This window comes from Orcinus orca, chromosome 3 (genome assembly GCF_937001465.1).
Source record: "Orcinus orca chromosome 3, mOrcOrc1.1, whole genome shotgun sequence".
Lineage (NCBI taxonomy): Eukaryota > Metazoa > Chordata > Mammalia > Artiodactyla > Delphinidae > Orcinus > Orcinus orca.
The window spans coordinates 2,539,970-2,559,044 of record NC_064561.1 but is presented as its reverse complement, the minus strand read 5'-3'; the positions used below and the strand labels follow the sequence as shown (position 1 = coordinate 2,559,044).

The window sequence follows — 19,075 nt, the reverse complement described above, 5'->3', positions numbered from 1 at the left end:
TCCACACAAAAATTTGCACATGGATAAACATCCATGTTTATCCTTATTTGCAGCCTTATTTGTACCTGACCAAAACTGGGAGCAACCAAGATATCCTTCAGTAGGTAAATGGATAAAGTATGGTACATTCAGACAGTGGAATGTTATTCAGTGATAAAGAGAAATGAGCCATCAAGCCACAAAAAGACACAGAGAAACCTCAAATGCATATTACTAAGTTAAAGAAGCCAATCTCAAAAGGCTACACACTATGATTCCAACTCTAGGACATTCTGAAAAAGGCAAAACTATGGAGACAATAAAAAGATAAGTGGCTGGATTTCCCTGGTGGCGCAGTGGTTAAGAATCCACCTGCCAGTGCAGGGGACATGGGTTCAAGTCCTGGTCCAGGAAGATTCCACATGCCGCAGAGCAACTAAGCCCATGCGCTACAACTACGGAGCCTTGCTCTAGAACCTGTGAGCCACAACTACTGAGCCCACGTGCCACAACTACTGAAGCCCGCATGACTAGAGCCCGTGCTCAGCAACAAGAGAAGTCACCTCAATGAGAAGCCTGCACACTGCAATGAAGAGTAGCCCCCGCTCGCCACAACTAGAGAAAGCCCATGCGCAGCATCAAAGACCCAATGCAGCCAAAAATTTTTAAAAAAAAACAACTTAAAAAAGAAAATCAGTGGTTGCCAGGGGTTGGGGGAGGGAGGGATGAAGAGGTGGAGCACAGGGGATTTTTAGGGAAGTGACCCTATTCTGTATAATACAATAATGATGGACACATGCCATTATACATGTGTCGAAAACCACTGAACTGTACAAAGCCAAGGGTGAAACCTAATGTCAGCTAAGAACTTTAGTTAATAATAATGTATCTGGATAAACAACAAGGTCCTACTGTATAGCACAGGCAACTATATTCAATATCCTGTGATAAAACATAATGGAAAAGAATATTAAAAGAAAGAATGTCTATACGTGTATAACTGAGCCACTTTACTGTACAGCAGAGACTGGCACAACATTGTAAATCAACTATACTTCAATTAAAAAATGTTAAAAATAATAATGAATCAATATCAGCTCATCAATTGTAACAAATGTACTACATGAATGCAAGGCAGGGAAACTCTGTGTGTGTGTGTGTGTGTGTGTGTGTGTGTGTGTGTGTGTGTGTGTGGTGGGCAAAGGGTAGGTGGGAACTTTCTGTACCCTCTGCTCAAATTTTCTACAAACCTAAAACTGCTCTAAAAGATAAGATTTATTAATTTAAAAAAAATTTAACCAATTAAGATTATACATATATATATATATATATCACAAAAAAAGAAAACTACAGGCCAGTATCATTGATGAAAAATAGATGTAAGAATCCTCAACAAAATACTAGCAAACCAACTCCAACAATACATCAAAAGGATCATACACCATGATCAAGTAGGATTTATCCCAGAGATGCAAAGATTCTTCAATATCCACAAATCAATCAATGTGATATACCACATTAACAAACTGAAGAATAAAAACCATATGATCACCTCAAGAGGTGTAGAAAAAGCTCTTCATAAAATTCAACATCCATTTATGATAAAAACTCTCAAAAAAGTGGGCATAGAGGGACTATATCTCAATATAATCAAGGCCATATATGACAAACCCATAGCTAACATCATACTCAATGGTGAAAAGCTGAAAGCATTTCCTCTAAATCAGGAACAAGACAAGGACGCCCACTCTCACCACTTTTATTCGACATAGTTTTGGAATTCCTAGCCACAGCAATCAGAGAAGACAAAGTAATAAAAGTAGTGCAAATTAGAAAAGAAGAAGTAGAAGTAAAACTGTCACTGTTTTGCAGACGACATGATACTATATGTACAAAATCCTAAAGATGCCAGAGAATTACTAGAACTCATTAATGAATTAGGTAAAGTTGTGGGATACAAAATTGATATACAGAAATTGCATTTCTATACATTAACAATGAAATAGCAGAAAGAGAAATTAAGGAAACAACCCCATTTACCACTGCATCGAAAAGAATAAAATACCTAGGAATAAACCTACCTAAGGAAGCAAAAGACTTGTACTCTGAAAACTATAAGATACTGATGAAAGAAATCAAAGAGGACAGAAACAGATGGAGAGATGTACCATGTTCTTGGATTGGAAGAATCAATATTGTTAAAATGACCATACTACCCAAGGCAATCTATAGATTCAATGCAATCCCTATCAAATTACCAACGGCATTTTTCACAGAACTAGAACAAAAATTTTAAAATTTGTATGGAAACACAAAAGATCCCAAAAAGCCAAAGCAATCTTGAGAAAGAAAAACAGAGCTGGAGGAATCAGGTTCCCTGACTTCAGACCATACTACAAAGCTACAGTCATCAAAACAGTATGGTAGGGCTTCCCTGGTGGCGCAGTGGTTGAGAGTCCGCCTGCCGATGCAGGGGACACGGGTTTGTGCCCCGGTCTGGGTAGATCCCACATGCTGCGGCGCGGCTGGGCCCGTGAGCCATAGCTGCTGAGCCTGTGCATCCAGAGCCTGTGCTCCGCAACAGGAGAGGCCACAACAGTGAGAGGCCTGCGTACTGCAAAAAACAAACAAACAAAAAACAAACAAAAAAACAGTATGGTAAGGGCACAAAGACAGAAACATTAAATCAATGGAACAGGATAGAAAGCCCAGAAATAAACCCATGTACTTATGGTCAATTAATCTACGACAAAGGAGGCAAGAATATACAATGGAGAAAAGACAGTCCCTTCAACAAGTGGTGCTGGGAAAACTGGACATCTACACATAAAAGAATCGAATTAGAACATTCTCTAACACCATGTACAAAATAAACTCAAAATGGATTAAAGACCTAAATGTAAGACCGGATACTATAAAACTCCTAGAGGACAACAGGCAGAACACTCTTTGACATAAATCGCAACAATATTTTTTTGGATCTCTGTCCTAGAGTGATAGAAATAAAAATAAACAAATGGGACCTAATTAAACTCAAAAGCTTTTGCTCAGCAAAGGAAATCATGAACAAAATGAAAAGACAACCTACAGAATAGGAGAAAATATTTGCAAATGATGTGACCCAGAAGGGATTAATTTCCAAAATATCCAAATGGCTCATACAGCTCTATATATTAAAAAAAATAAAAATAAAACAATGGGCAGAAGATCTAAATAGACATTTCTCCAAAGAAGATGTACAGATGGCCAAAAAGCACATGAAAATATGCTCAACATCACTAATTATTAGAGAAATGCAAATCAAAACTACAATGAGATATCACTTCACACCAGTCAGAATGGCCATCATCAAAAAGTCTACCAATAATAAATGCTAGAGAGGGTGTGGAGAAAAGGGAACCCTCCTATGTTGTTGGTAGGAATATAAATTGGTGCAGCCACTATGTAAAACAGTATGGAGGGTCCTTTAAAAAGTAAAAATAGAGTTACCATATGATCCAGTAATCCTGCTCCTGGGTATATATCCAGACAAAACCTAATTTGAAAAGATACACATACCCCAATGTTCATAGCAGCACTATTTACAATAGCCAAGACATGGAAGCAACCTAAGTGTCCCTCTACACATGAATGGATAAAGAAGATGCAGTACATATATGCAATGGAATACTACTCAGCCATAAAAATGAATGAAATATTGGCATTTGCAGCAACATGGATGGACCTAGAGATTATCATGCTAACTGAAGTCAGACAAAGACAAATATCATATGATATTGCTTATATGTGGAATCTAAAAAAAAAAGAGATACAAATGAACTTACTTACAAAACAGAAACAGACTCACAGACATAGAAAACAAACTTATGGTTACCAAAGGGGAAAGCGGGGAGGGATAAATTAGGAGTTTGTGATTAAAATATATATACTACTGTATATAAAATAGATAACCAATAAGGTCCTACTGTAGAGCACAGGGAACTATACTCAATATCTTGTAATAATCTATAATGGAAAATAATCTTAAAAAGAATAGATACATATGTATATGTATAACTGAGTCACTTTGCCGTATACCTCAAACTACACATTGTAAATCAACTATATTTCAACAAAAATTTTAAAAAATTGTATTATACATACTGCTTTATAACATTTTCATTTAATAATATATATTGAACACTTTCCTCTGTCATCAGATAATTTAAATACAATTTTAATGACTGGTTCATAGTCTTTCAAAGATAGCTATGTGGGGCTTCCCTGGTGGCGCAGTGGTTGAGAGTCCGCCTGCCGATGCAGGGGACACAGGTTCGTGTCCCGGTCCGGGAAGATCCCACATGCTGCAGAGAGGCTAGGCCCATGAGCCATGGACGCTGAGCCTGTGCATCTGGAGCCTGTTGCTCTGCAACGGGAGAGGCCACAACAGTGAGAGGCCCGCGTACCGCAAAAAAAAAAAAAAAAAAAAGATAGCTATGTGAAATACAATAAATACCATTTACATTTATGTAAACTTTCCAAAGCCAGAGAAGAATTCCACACACTGCTCAAGGATGCTCACTCAGGTAGTAAAAGTGTAACAACATAAACAGAAAGACTCACAGACGCTAAACCCTGCTTACCTCTGGGGAGAGTGGAAGGGGCTTCAAAGAGAGCTTCAAATACATGTTTTATATTTTTATGCAGCCAAAATGCCACACTGTTCAATTTTATTAAACCTGGGTGGCAAATATGCGAGGGATTTGTTTTATTGGTCTCTGAACTTTCCTTTGTTTGAACTATTTCATACTCAACAAGAAATAAAATGCAGATGGAAGGAAATGGTTTAAATGCCCGAACACAAGATTCAAGAATTGGCTTTTGAAAGTAATTTGCGATGAAATTGAATAGTAATGAGGATGTCCCGTTTGTCAGAAATTGGTCTGCACCCTTTTGCACGTGCGATGGATGATGATAAAAATCTCAGCTGCACTAATGCAATATTTGCCAGGTGCCGACACTGCTGGAAATGCTTCTGTGTTAGCCCATCAGGGCCTCCCCAGGCAAAGACCACCAGGCACATACATGCCTGTGGTTGAACAGAGTGGGTTTATCACTCCCTGCAGCCAGGAAGAACACATAGCATAAGGAATCATGGGGTTGCTCTAAGAGGGTGCTAGAAAAGACTTACAGTGATTTGGCTTAGGTGCGATGATACTGAGGGAATTCCCTGGCGGCCAGTGGTTAGGACTTGGTGCTTTCACTGCTGGGGGCACAGGTTCCATCCCTGGTTGGGGAACTAAGATCCCGCAAGCGGAGGTGGGGGCAAAAAAAAAAAAAAAAAAGAAAAAGAAAGAAGGAAACTAGGTTTGGTGATATTGAGGAAGGCTTAAAGAGAGCCAGGCTTGGGCTTCCCTGGTGGCACGGTAGTTAAGAATCCGCCTGCCAATGCAGGGCACACGAGTTCGAGCCCTGGTCCGAGAAGATCCCACATACCATGGAGCAACTAAGCCCGTCCGCCACAACTACTGAGCCTGCGTTCTAGAGCCCGCGAGCCACAACTACTGAGCCTGTATGCCGCAACTACTGAAGCCCACGCGCCTAGAGCCCGTGTCCAGCAACAAAGAGAAGCCACGGCAATGAGAAGCCCGCGCACCACAATGAAGAGTAGCCCACGCTCACCGCAACTAGAGAAAGCCCGCGTGCAACAATGAAAACCCAACGCAGCCAAAACTCAAATAAATAAATAAATAAATAAATAGAGAATCTGAGGCAGTGGGAGGGTGCGCAACTCGCCCACCATGGCAGTGGCGCCGGCAGAGGAGTCTGGCGGCGGGACCATCGGGGGTCCCGGACTCCCGGGGTGAAAACGTCGGGAGCCCCTACCTAGGTCCCCGAGGTCCACCGGCCTGGGGAGCTACCTCCACGGGGCAGGAGACGTGTCAAAACGACCCTACCCGCTGCCCGTAGAGCTCCGCCCTGGCCTGTGACCACCCCACCCCTCGCTGAGCCCCGCTGGCCTCGGAGAACTGGGGCCGCAGCCAGCGGTGGCGGAAACTACCACCACCACTCCGAGGCCGGAACAGATGGGACGTTCTGGGAATTGGCGGAACCTCTGGGGTGGGAGGGGCGAGCAGCATCCGCTGATCATGGGCGGAAGCACTGGAGTTCCCGCCCACTGCAACGCGATTGGGCTCTGAGACAGAATCCGTGCATCTAGGGCGTGTTTTGAGGCTGAGACCGCCCCATGGGCGTAGCTGTATCTGTCCCCGCCCTTCTGGGGGCGTACCTAACAGATGCCGCTTCCTCGGGGGTGTGGTTTCTATTTGTCTCCACCTCTGCGTCGTAGTTTTTCTCCCCCACACCCACCCCGTCCCCCACACCCACCCCGTGCTCGAGGACAATATGCCCATATTCAGGATTTTCTCTTAATTTTTTTAGAAAAATGGGATCGTTTCATACACATTTCTATGCAACTAGTTTAAAAAAAAAACAACTAAATAATACAATGATAATCTGCCCAAACCAAAGCATAGGGTCTCTTTGAAGGATAAGGATTTTTTGTGGCAATCCATTATCAATCAAAAGATCCTCTCAGTCCCAACACCCTGTCCCCCAGCGCTCTCCCCAAAGACTTTCTGTGTGTGCACAAACAAAAATGCGGCTGATTCCTCTAATAAATACTCATTAAACATCTCCTATGTCCCGGACCGGTCTCTGCACTGGACAATATGGTGGTAAATGACCGCAAAAATCCCTTACCCTTCTTAGATTCCAGTGAGGAGGGACAAGAAATAACCATATTGGGAATTCCCTGGCCGTCCAGTGGTTAGGACTCCATGCTTCCACTGCCAGGGGACCGGGTTCAATCTTTGGTGGGGGAACTAAGATCGCACAAGCCTCTGGGCAAGGCCAAAAAAATAAACAATGGATGCAACTAGAGATTATCATACTAAGTGAAGTAAGTTAGAAAGAGAAAGACAAATACCAAATAATATCACTTATATGTGGAATCTAAAATATGGCATAAGTGAACCCATCTACAAAACAGAAACAGACTCACAGACACAGAGATCAGACTTGTGGTTACCAAGGGGGAGGGGGCTGGGGGGAGAGATGGACTGGGATTTTGGGGTTGATAGATGCAAACTATTACATTTAGAATGGATAAGCAACAAGGTCCTAATGTATAGCACAGGGAACTATATTCAATATCCTGATAAACCATAATGGAAAAGAATTATAAAAAAATAATGTACATATATGTGTACGTATTTGTATAACTGAGTCACTCTGCTATACAGCAGAGACTGGCACAATATTGTAAATCAACTATACTTCAATTTAAAATAAAGAAATAACCGTGCTTCCCTGGTGGCGCAGTTGTTGAGAGTCCACCTGCCGATGCAGGGGACACAGGTTCGTGCCCCGGTCCGGGAAGATCCCACATGCCGCAGAGCTGCTAGGCCCGTGAGCCATGGCTGCTGAGCCTGCGCATTCGGAGCCTGTGCTCCACAACGGGAGAGGCCACAACAGCGAGAGGCCCGCGTACCGCAAAAAAAAAAAAAAGAAAGAAAGAATTAACCATATTAAGAGCATATATAATAAATATAATATATCCCAGTATGGGGGCACATGTTAAGGGCATAGTACACAGGTAAGGAATAGGGGAGTGTCTGTGAGCACCTGTCCTCTGCTGCCTCTCCCAGGCCCAGCACAGCTGTTTGATTCCCATCACACACAGGGAAGCCTCTGCTCTGCCGACCCCCACCTCACCCACACCCCACCTCCCCAGAGAGCCAGCCCCAACCTTTTCCAGGTTCTAGAAGGAATGCTTCTGGTGCTGGAGGGCTCACCCAGGGTGACTGAACAGGGGTTGGGGCAAGACTGGGGATGTGTTTACGTGATCTAGAAAGTGAAAAGCCAATCCACAGAATAGGAGGAAATAATTGGAAATCATATATGTGATAAGGGAATTGTATCTAGAATGGATTTTTAAACACTCCAACTCAAGAATAAAAAGATGTTATCCAATAAAAGTGGGCAAAGGAGCTAAAGAGACATTTCTCCAAGAAAGGTACGCAGGGAATAAACACATGAAAAGATGCTCAACACCATGAGCCACCAGGAAGTGCAAACCCAAACCACGACGAGGTATCACACCCACTAGGGCAGTTGGAATCAAAAAGTCAAATAACAACGAGTCTTGGTGACACGTGGAGAAATCAGAATCCTCATTCACTGCTAGTGGGAATGTAAAATGGTGTAGCTGCTGTGGAAAAAGGTCTGGCAGTTCCTCAAATGAGTAAACATACAGTTACCACATGACCCAGCAATTCCACTCCCAGGGATCTAGCAAAAGAGTTGAGAACAGCTTCAAACACATACTTGTACACAAATGTTCACAACAGCCAAAAGGTGTTAGCCACCCAAGTGTCCATCAGCAGATGAATGGATAAACATGGGGTCCATCCCTACACAGGAATATTATTCAGCCTTAAAAAGGAAATTCTGACATATGCTACAACATGGATGAACCATGAAAACATTATAAATGAAGCCAATCACAAAAGACCACATATTGTATGATTCTATTTATATGAAATATCCCAAAGAGGGAAATCTCATAAGACAGAAGTAGATTGGTGGTTGCTTAGGGCTGGGGTAGGGGTTGGGGAGATAGGGGGCGACAGGTAAAGGGTACAGGGTTTCTTTTTGAGGTAGTGAAGATATTCTTAAAATGACTGCGACAGGAGTTCCCTGGTGGTGCAGTGGTTAAGAATCCGCCTACCAATGCAGGGGACACGGGTTCGATCCCTGGTCCGGGAAGATCCCACATGCCACGGAGCAACTAAGCCAGTGCGCCACAACTACTGAGCCTGCGAGCCACAACTACTGAGTCCACATGCCACAACTACTGAGCCCGCGCACCTAGAGCTCGTGTTCTGCAATGAGAAGCCACCATAATGAGAAGCCCGAGCTCGCCACAACTAGAGAAGGCCCACACCCAGCAACGAAGACCCAATGAAGCTAAAAATAAATATAAATACATAAATTTATTTTAAAAAATGACTGTGATGATGGTTGTACAACTCTGTGAATAGGAAAAGCCATTAAAGTGTACACTTCAAATGGTGAATGGTATGGTACGTGAGTTATATTTCAATGAAGCTTTTTGAAAAAAAAATACACACTAAGCTGTTTAAATAAAAACAAGATTTGTGGCTACTGGCTATCATACTGGTCAGCACATGCCTCCGTGAAAGAAAAACACCAGAAAAATCAGAGCTTGCAGGACACTGAAAACTGCAAGTATTCACTCTGAGAAATCAGACATGGTAGAAAAAAAAAAAACTGTGGACTAAAATTGACAGAAGAATCAAATCTTCTTAGCAAAAGTGAGCTCTGCAAAACCTGGCCAGGGAATCTTGCCATAGAAGGAAACTTCAAAAAGATGCAAAGCTAGCTTAGGTGAGTAAGGTGAACCCAGCCACACAAGTGAGAGCTGACTCAACCCTTCCACCTCACCATGAACTTGAGAGCTGTGTGCTTTCAAGTACTGGCCAGAATTCGGGGGGGGGAAGCTCGTTTCACACCCCGGGGAGCCACTCTGAGGACAATGTGGCATTTTCTATTACAATCGAAAATGTATCCATCAGTTGTCTTCTTGGGCTTAAAGAACACGCGTTGGTACATGCAGAGATCTAAAAACTCACAAAAGCAACTGGAAATTTTGATGGCTTTCAAGGAGCTCAACCAAATGACATGAGGACTGGCATGGGAGACCTCTTTTTCACAGTATACCATTTGGTGCCATACGTTGCCCAGTTTTTAACAAGGAGAATTTGTTCACTTAACTACACAAATTGAGGTAGGCTGGGACCTGGGACCCTTTGCTGCAGTGCTTGCACCTGGACAAACATCTCCTGGAGCACCAGAATCTCCGCAACAGAATACAGAGAAACTATAAGGGACTAAAAATAACTGCATCCAAGCATAGTTGTGGCGAATTCTGAACAAGATATAAAATGACCAAAAACCCAGTTGCTACTTCTGAAGTGCTGGGGGAAAAGCAGTGTACTGTGCATGATACCTGCACACAGCACCACCAAGGGCGTGAGGCCACCTACGCCACCCCTCTGGGGGGACCCATGGACCTGCCCCCCCATCCCATTTAAAGGACCAGCTCCCCCACCTCAGGGAGCGAGCAAGAGCCCCCGATCCTTGTTTTCTCTCCTTCACAGCACGAGTCCCAGTAAAGCCCTGCCTGAATTCCTCATCTGGCTTCCTATCAATTTCTATTGATTAAAGAGTCCAAGGAGCCAAGTGGGTAACAAAAGTAAAACACTGAGAAAAAAAAATACCACATACAAAGGAGATGTCTGGAACTAATTACATCTTAACATATATACTGGTTCTCTACCAGGGGCAATTTTGCCCCCTGGTGGGACCTTGGCAGTGTCTGGAGACAGTTTTGAACGTCACGACTGATTGGGGAGGGGCTGTCACTGGCATCTGGTGAGTGGAGGCCAGGGATGCTGCTCAACACCCTACAGTGCACAGAACGGCCCCCCAAAAAAGAACTATCTGGTACTGAATGTCAACAGTGCTAAGTTTGAGAAACCCTGGGGTATAAAAACTAAATCCCAAAAATAATGTTGGAGGGGGGCAAAAAAAAAAAAAACGCAGGCGATGACTACACACAGTAGTATTCCGTTAGCGCAGTTTTTAAACACACACACACACACACACACACACACACACCCCCCCCTACACACACACACACACCCCACACACACCTACACACACACACACACACACACACACACACACACACACACCCAATCAAACAAACAAACAGGGCTTTCCTGGTGGCGCAGTGGTTGAGAATCTGCCTGCTAATGCAGGGGACACGGGTTCGAGCCCTGGTCTGGGAGGATACCACATGCCGCGGAGCAACTAAGCCCGTGAGCCACAAAACTACTGAGCTTGTGCGTCTGGAGCCTGTGCTCCGCAACAAGAGAGGCCGCGATAGTGAGAGGCCCGCGCACCGCGATGAAGAGTGGCCCCCGCTTGCCACAACTAAAGAAAGCCCTCGCACAGAAACGAAGAACCAACACAGGAAAAATAAATAAACTGCTACCCCCAACATCTTCTAAAAAACAAACAAACAAAAAGCCTACATACACAGACTAGAAAGTGATATGTCAAATTACAGATGGCTACCTCTGGGGAGGGAGGGGGACAAATATCTGTACTGTTTTACCAGTGTGTGCAGCAAATATGGCTAAATGTTAAAATTGGTATATTACTTCTGTACATTTCTTTGAATTATTTCATTAAAAAGCAAATATGGAACTGGTGTTTCGTTGAGATTAAGGAATTACTTTGGATCTGGAAGAAAATCATTTCTCTGTGAAAACTCACCAATAATAGAATAATAACGATATCATGGTAGTTAATGAATGTCTACTCCACATCATGCATCACTCACTCTAGACAGGGTATCTCCGTATCTGCATTATTAAGCATTGGGGGATAATTCTTAGTTGTAAGTGCAGCCCCATTCAGGGCAGGGTGTTGAGAAGTATCCCTGGCTTCCACCCACTAGATGCCAGTAGTACCCCACCTCCACCCGCCAGGTGGTACAAAAATGTCTCCAGATATTGTCAAGTGTCCCTGGGGGTAAAATTATCCCAGGGTTGAAAAATCACTGCTCTAGACCGTTCATTTGATACTAGAGTCTTTTCTCCCAAGTCCAAGGTCGTTAAGTGCTGTCATTCTGCCGCCTGCATTTCAGGGGTCTAAGACTTTAATATGAGGAGGACGACCACAATGATGAGCTGACACTAAAAATAATCAACACCTTTTTTTTTTTTTTTTTAGGCCAAACCGCTTAGCATGCGGGATCTTAGTTCCCCGACCAGGTACTGAACTCGGGTCCTCGTCGGTGAAAGCTCAGAGTCCTAACCACTGGACCGCCAGGGAATTCAAATAATAGTCCACACTTTACATCCCACACATTACTTGCTAAATGCACGTACCGTTATGTACGTTCGATTTACAGGCTGGAAATAGGCTCTGAGGCTTAGCAACTTGTCTACTACCACCAGAGAGTTGATTAAGGCTTGGGGCCACGACTGGCGCCCAGCTGAGCAGAAGGTCTGACGGGACACGAGATAGTAAAAATCAACTGAGAAAGTACCTGCCCTGTCATTCATCATGCTGGGAGGACGGATAAAGCCAGATGCAAAATTATCGGGAAACGTATCCTCCAAGAACACGCTACAGCTGTAAAGTGACAAAACAACTCCCTTTTGAGCCATTCCCGTCTACCTCGCTGAATACTCTGTCCATTAAAAGCACAGCTTCTGACCGAAGTCCAATCAGAAGGAAGACAACGTCCCTCTCCTGCCAGTCAGGCCTGATTCTCTTAGATACCAAGAATCCGTCTCCATCTCCACCCAGGTGCAGGGCTCAGGTAAGAGGTTTCCGGACATACAATCCACAGGCATCTTATCTTCTTGGTTCCCAAGGACACAGGGCCTGGGTCCACTCGCCGTCCAGACCCAACGCTGACCCCTCTGCATAGAGCTCAGTTTTGCTCTGAGCCAATGGAAACCAGGATGCATTTACATCTCACCTACACCCACCCTTCCCCAAAATCCTACAGTGAGTCCGACCCAGGTCCTAAGGCCCAGGGGGTCAGAAGGTCCCACGCTAACCAAAACCTCCGGGGCTCAGTCCAGTCCCACCGACCTTCACCCGGGCGGGACCCGGGAATTCAAGCTTTTAAAGACCCCGCCCCCTACTCTTGGAACTGCGCCCCGCCCTCTGACTCATTCCCACCGCCGCCCGCCACTCCTCCAGCCTCGGCCGACGAGCAGACGCGGGGCCAGGACCTGCGGTGGACACAGGAAAAACCTCCCTCTGGAGAAGCAGGCTGCGCCGTGAAGGCAACCGCAGCGCCCGGCGCCCACTCTCCGACCGCCGCTCCCGCTTCCGGCTCCAGGGCTGCTGGGAGCGGAAAAGGGGGCAAGCCTTCGGCTTGGGACTGGTGGAGCCCCGAGGATGGGAGGGTCAACGGCATCCTCCAATCACCGAGCAGAGAAAGGCGATTTCCCCCGCCCCCCCGCGGGACGCGGTTGGGCCCAATGTCCGGCCTCTCCCCGCTAGGTCATTCCTGAAACCAAAATTAAGTTGTGGGCGCGGTTAAGGAGGGATCCGCCTAGTGGGCGTGGTTATCGCCTAACGAGGCCCGGGGATACTGCTGGGGGCGTGGCCTCCCACTAATCTCTGAGCGCCCAGGTTACTCTGATAAGCAATGGCCGCTCGCATAAGCAATAAATGCTTATTTCTCCGAACATGTTCCTCATGCTAAGACACCCGTATAAAAAGACATTCCCATTGTTGGAATGTTTCTCCCCTGAAAGTCTTTTATTTCTTGGGGAAATGGGGTCATATTTTATTCATTTCTCTACGTGTTGCTTTTGTTACTAATATATGCCTTGTGATATCCTATAGTGGCCACTGGATGGCGACCTAGCTCGTGTTTTCACTTTTGTACCTATATATGTATTTGTATTGGGTGATGGAAAAATGCATGGGGACTCCTAAAAAAAAATGCTCTTTAAGCATCTCTGTATTCCAGACTCTATTGTCTGCACGGGGGAAGACAGCAGTAAACGAACACAAAAATCGTTGCCCTCCTCCTTCTTAGATTCCAGTGGGGAGGGACAAAAATTAACCATATAAAGAGCATATATAATATAATGTATCCCAATGTGGACAGGAGAGTGGCTCTGAGCACCTGCTGCTTCTGCTGCCTCCCCAGGGCCCTGCACAGATGTTTGTTCCAATCGCACACAGAGAAGCCTCTACTCTGCCCTAACCGCCCCCTCTCCCCTTTTAGGGACCCATCCCCAGCCTTTTTCCAGGTTCTAGGCAGGATGCTTCTCGTACAGGGAGGGCTGCCAGGGTGACTGAGGTGAGGCTGGGACAGGCCTGGGGACTCTGCGAGCAGTTCCTGGCTGTGAACTGTCATCTCAGGCGTTTGGAGAAGTTCAGATGTGCAGTGGATGGTGTCCAGGATGGGCTGCAGCTGGTTTATTTGCATTAAATTAACAGGCTCAATTTGGGGAGAATTGAAAATTCGTATAGGTATCCTTTTTTAAGGGCATGTCTGTCGATTCAGAAACGATAACTTCATCATAATATAGTGTACACAAGTCAGTTCAGAGTGAATTATGGAACTGAATGTAAGAGATAAAACACTAAAACATCCGGAAGAAACACAGGAGAAAAATCTTGGGACTTCCGTGGTGGCGCAGTGGTTGGGACTCCACGCTCCCAATGCAGGGCCCAGGTTCCATCCCTAGCCAGGGAACTAGATCCCACATGCATGCCACAACTAAGAGTTCACATGCCACAACTAAGGAGCCCATCCGCAACGAAGACCCAGCGCAACCAAATAAATAAATAAATATTAAAAAAAAAATCTTTGTGACCTTGGGTTAGGCAAAGAATTCTCAGCTAGGATACAAAATGTGGCAAATACACACAATGAAAAGATCAAGTTGGTCATTAAACTTTTAAACATTTGCTCATTGAAAGTCACTATGAAGAAAGCAAGCAGGCAAGCCACAACAAGGAGAAGATATTTGTGAAATAGACACAGACAAAGTAATTGTAACCACAATATACATAGAAAACGTTCGGTGGAGAAAAATAGTGACCACAAGAGGGCGCCCTTTCACTAGCAAAACCTCCTAGTTGGCTGCTTCGAAACAGCCACTGAAGTATTTCAGGATAAAGGAGATGTTACTGAACCAAACTGGGTCTGCTCACCTGCGGGCAGTAAAGCCAGTTTACTGACCCGGGTTGTGGTGAAGGAAAGGGCAGTGTTTATCGCAGGCGCCAAGCCAGAAGTCCAGGAAGCTAGTGCTCAAAAGCCCCAGACTCACTCCCCAATAGTTTTCAGGGAAAGGGTTTTGAAGACGGGGTGAGGGAGGGGGTGGTGTGTGTGCGTGATCAGCTGGTGGTCGTTCTTCTGATTGGTTGGTGGTGAGGTAATCAGGCGTCAACATCATAAACCTGGTTCCAATTGGTCTGGGGTCTACGTGCTTGTGGGCATCATGCAGTTTACTTCATCCACCTAGTGGTTTTTTCAGTATCTCCAAAACAGCTCAAAGGACACGGCTCAGAATATGATCTATAGCCCTTGAGGAGGTACGGCAGGTCCTTGACTTTAATGGCTAAATCATTGCTATTTCGTCTTGCTTGGCTGTTTTACTTTCTTTCTGCATGTTCTCCCTTCTCTGATTGAATTTATTCTTCGGAACTCGAGGAAGGCCTAGGAGGCTAAAGGTTTTTTTACAGACAAGAGGAAGGTGGAGGACATGGTGGGTGGGTTTGTCCTGCAAAGGCCCCATAGGGTCCTGCTTGGTTACAGGGGCACAGAATGCAATTTACAGAGTTAAGGGGGGAAATATGAATAATTTACATATACGTATGTATATATACACAGAGAGAAGATGAAAAAGAAAAAGGGACAAGATATTAACATTGGGGAAAGTGGATGAATGGTATGTTCAGGAGTTCTTGGTCTGATCTTGCAACTTTTCTGTAAGCTTGAAATTATATCAAAATAAAAAGTTATCCCCAAGTAATGTCCTAGTTTGTACTAGAAAGCATATAGATAGCCAACCAGTGATCAAAGAACATGAGTAATCTATTTTAATTGTCCGCGACCATTTGCTTTCATTCTTTTTCCTGGTTTTATTGCTGTGTTTTCCAAGAATATAACTGGTAAGATCATCCCTTTAAGGAATTTTATAATAGCTTATTTGTGGTTGAAAACAGTGGGTCCCAAATGAAGCTGCTTCCCTCAGTCACGTGGAAGCTTTTTCTTTTTGGTTTTTCATGCCGAATTTTATTCTCACATGTATTTCCTTGAATAATAAACTAGACACACAGATTGGGACAGTAACAGGAGAAATTCTCCATCATCACGTGGAATCATCATGTCCAGCACTGCAAATCCAGGGAGAGCACAGGTTCTCACACTGGGATGGCCAGACCAACGGCATCAGCTACCCACTCCCCCCACCCCCGGCCTGGCTAGAAATGCAAATTCTCAAGCTCCCCCCGCCCACCAGTAGGGGTTCTTATTCACACACAAGTTTAAGAACCATTGACTCAAAAATATGAAGGTAAATAACCTAAGAAAAGTAACAAACAGCAGACTCCAAGGAACCCCACCGAGGACACGGCAGGGGATGCTCATTTGTCATTTGAGATCTTTGGGTTCCATTTGCTTCACTTTATTTTGTGTTTATATTTTTTAAATTGAAATCTAGTTGCTTTACAATATATTAGCGTCAGGTGTACAGCATTGTGATTCAGTATTATTACAGATTACACTCTTAAAAGTTATTACCGGGGCTTCCCTGGTGGCGCAGTGGTTGGGAGTCCGCCTGCCGATGCAGGGGACGCGGGTTCGTGCCCCGGTCCGGGCGGATCCCACATGCCGCGGAGCGGCTGGTCCCGTGGGCCATGGCCGCTGAGCCTGCGCGTCCGGAGCCTGTGCTCCGCAGCGGGAGAGGCCACAGCAGTGAGAGGCCCGTGTGCCGCAAAAAAAAAAAAAAAAAAAAAAAAAGTTATTACCAAAGAATGGATTTATTTCATGTTTAGAAGCAACGTGTCAGTGTACTTCTTTGGTGGAACATTATTTTAAAGTATCCTAGATGCTAGATAATAGAAAGATGGATAAACAGAGGAACTGAAGGGTCAGGGCTCCACCCACCACAACGACCCAGATCCATCTGACTCTGTGATTCTGGCGTCCCATCTCAGAGGATGGGCAGAAATGAGCCTCTAAATCAGGACTGGAGGTGGACAGCCTAGAGGCTGATGAGGGAAAGCTGGCATCTGGCTACCAGGAGATCCCTTCTGAGAAGGAAGAAGTTCCTACCACCGTGAATCCCCTAATGTGAAAGGTTTCCCACTGGGAGGGTGTGAAGCAACTGGGCCCTCAGGCACCACTCAAAACGGACAAAAGGGACATTTCTGAGGTGATGGAAAGTTGCTCAAATTGGATTGTGGTGATGGTTGTACAATTGGACAAATTTACTAAAAATCAAGGAACCCTGTGCTTAAACACAGGTCAACTCACATTTTGTACACGTCAATGAAGCTGTAATAAAAAGTTTCCCCAGAAGAGGGCGCCAGAGACCACAAATTCAACTCAGAACATGCCTTGGGTATGAGATCTACGGCCACCTTCCTCTCTTTCCACCTCATAAAGGGAGTGAGCTGGACCCCCAGGAAGGTGTTCTGCAGCCTCTCCACACCGTGGGGGTCTCGCTGGGCTAAAGCCACCACCTTCCTTTAGATGATGCCATTGGAGTGAACAACTGGCCAACTGGGAGTTTGCCCGTAAGCCCTCAGCAGCCTAAAATGCCTGGTTTAACCAACCTTAGTCCCGCTGAGCCTTAAATGTACACCAGGACCAGGGGGCTGGATGGACAAGTCAGTTAAGCACGTGACACGGAGGGGTGATGTTGGGACATCACCTGGGTCACATCCCTTCACCAAGTCACAGCGGAGGGGTCTTTACAGGGCAAAGTATGAATTGGGATGAATTGACAATATGGGATGTAACAAGGAGGCCAGGGCTTGGCCATCAAAAGACCACCTCAGGGGACTTCCCTGGTGGTCCAGTAGTTAAGACTCTGCGCTCCCAGTGCAGGGGGCCTGGGTTCGATCCCTGATCAGGGAACTAGATCCCTCATGCCGCAAATAAGACCCAGTGCAGCCAAATAAAAAAGAAAGAAAGACAAAAAAGACAACCTCAGTACCACCACCCTGCCCAGCCCTGGTGGGGAAAAGTCAGAGGACGCAGAGCTTCCTGTGGGGGGCCATCTTGGACCCCCACCTGCGACCCAGCCATCTGGGAGAAATAAGCCCCCCAAAAATGCACTTGGAGGAACACAAGAGTCATCCACCCAGCCACCCTTTCAGCCACGCATGGACAGCACGGACAAGAAGGAATTAAATAGGGACTTCCCTGGTGGTCCAGTGGTTAAGAATCCTCCTTCCAATGCAGGGGACGCGGGTTCGATCCCTGGTCAGGGAACTAAGATCCCACATGCCGTGAGGCAACTAAGCCCTCACGCTGCGACTACTGAGCCTACGCACCACAGCTAAAGAGAAGCCTGTGTGCCACGACAAAGAGCCTGCGAACGGCAACAAAAGATCCCAAGTGCCACAACTAAGACCCGACACAGCCAAAAATAAAATAAATTGCAAAATAAGAATTAAATAAAACCAAAAAAATCACGGGGTGATGAGTAGGATTAGGGGAGCAAGAGAGAGAAAGTGATGGAGCCTCACTGAGAAGAGATTTTAAATTGAGTTCTGGATGGCAGAAGATGATCCCTGTAAAAAGGGAACAAGAAAGGCTGAAACATGGATAAATGTTCACCAGTGACCCAGCATTGAACCAGTGAAGCCACCTCCAGATTCCTGACCACTAGAACCCATGTGAGGTGATGTTTCTTCTTTCAAGGCACTCAGCTAGGGGTCACTTTGTTATGCAGCAGTAGCTAACTAACACATCTGGATTTCTTCAGAAGTTGCAGGTCCCAGAGACCAAAAATCCACTTCTGGGATGGACACACCTTCCTCTAAGCTTAGGTCCGTGGGATGGCTCAACCTATCGCTACATGGACAGTTCAAATGTGGGGCTTCCATGGGCTTCCCTGGTGGCACAGTGGTTGAGAGTCCGCCTGCCGATGCAGGGGACACGGGTTCGTGCCCCGGTCTGGGAAGATCCCACATGCCGCGGAGCGGCTAGGCCCATGAGCCATGGCCGCTGAACCTGTGCGTCCGGAGCCTGTGCTCCATAATGGGAGAGGCCACAACAGTGAGAGGCCCGTGTACCTCTCACTCAAAAAAAAAAAAAAAAAAAAGTGGGGCTTCCAGCAATCCCACTCCTGGGCATATATCCTGAGAAAACCATAATTAGAAAAAATACATGCGCCCCAATGTTCATTGCAGCACTATTTACAATAGCCAAAACATGGAAGCAACCTAAACGTCTGTCAACAGAGGAATG

The 19,075-nt window shown here is 45.5% G+C and overlaps 1 long non-coding RNA gene across 4 annotated transcripts in view; it reads right to left on the bottom strand.

Moving 5' to 3' along the window:
• LOC117199080 (uncharacterized) overlaps positions 1-10,751 on the bottom strand; it is a 31,108-nt gene extending 20,357 nt beyond the window's left edge. For all 4 annotated transcript variants that reach the window (XR_007476356.1, XR_007476353.1, XR_007476355.1 and 1 more), the window contains exon 1: positions 30-10,751. This is a non-coding gene — a long non-coding RNA (uncharacterized LOC117199080). The remainder of the gene's footprint in view (positions 1-29) is intronic.
• Between the last annotated feature and the right edge of the window lie 8,324 nt (positions 10,752-19,075).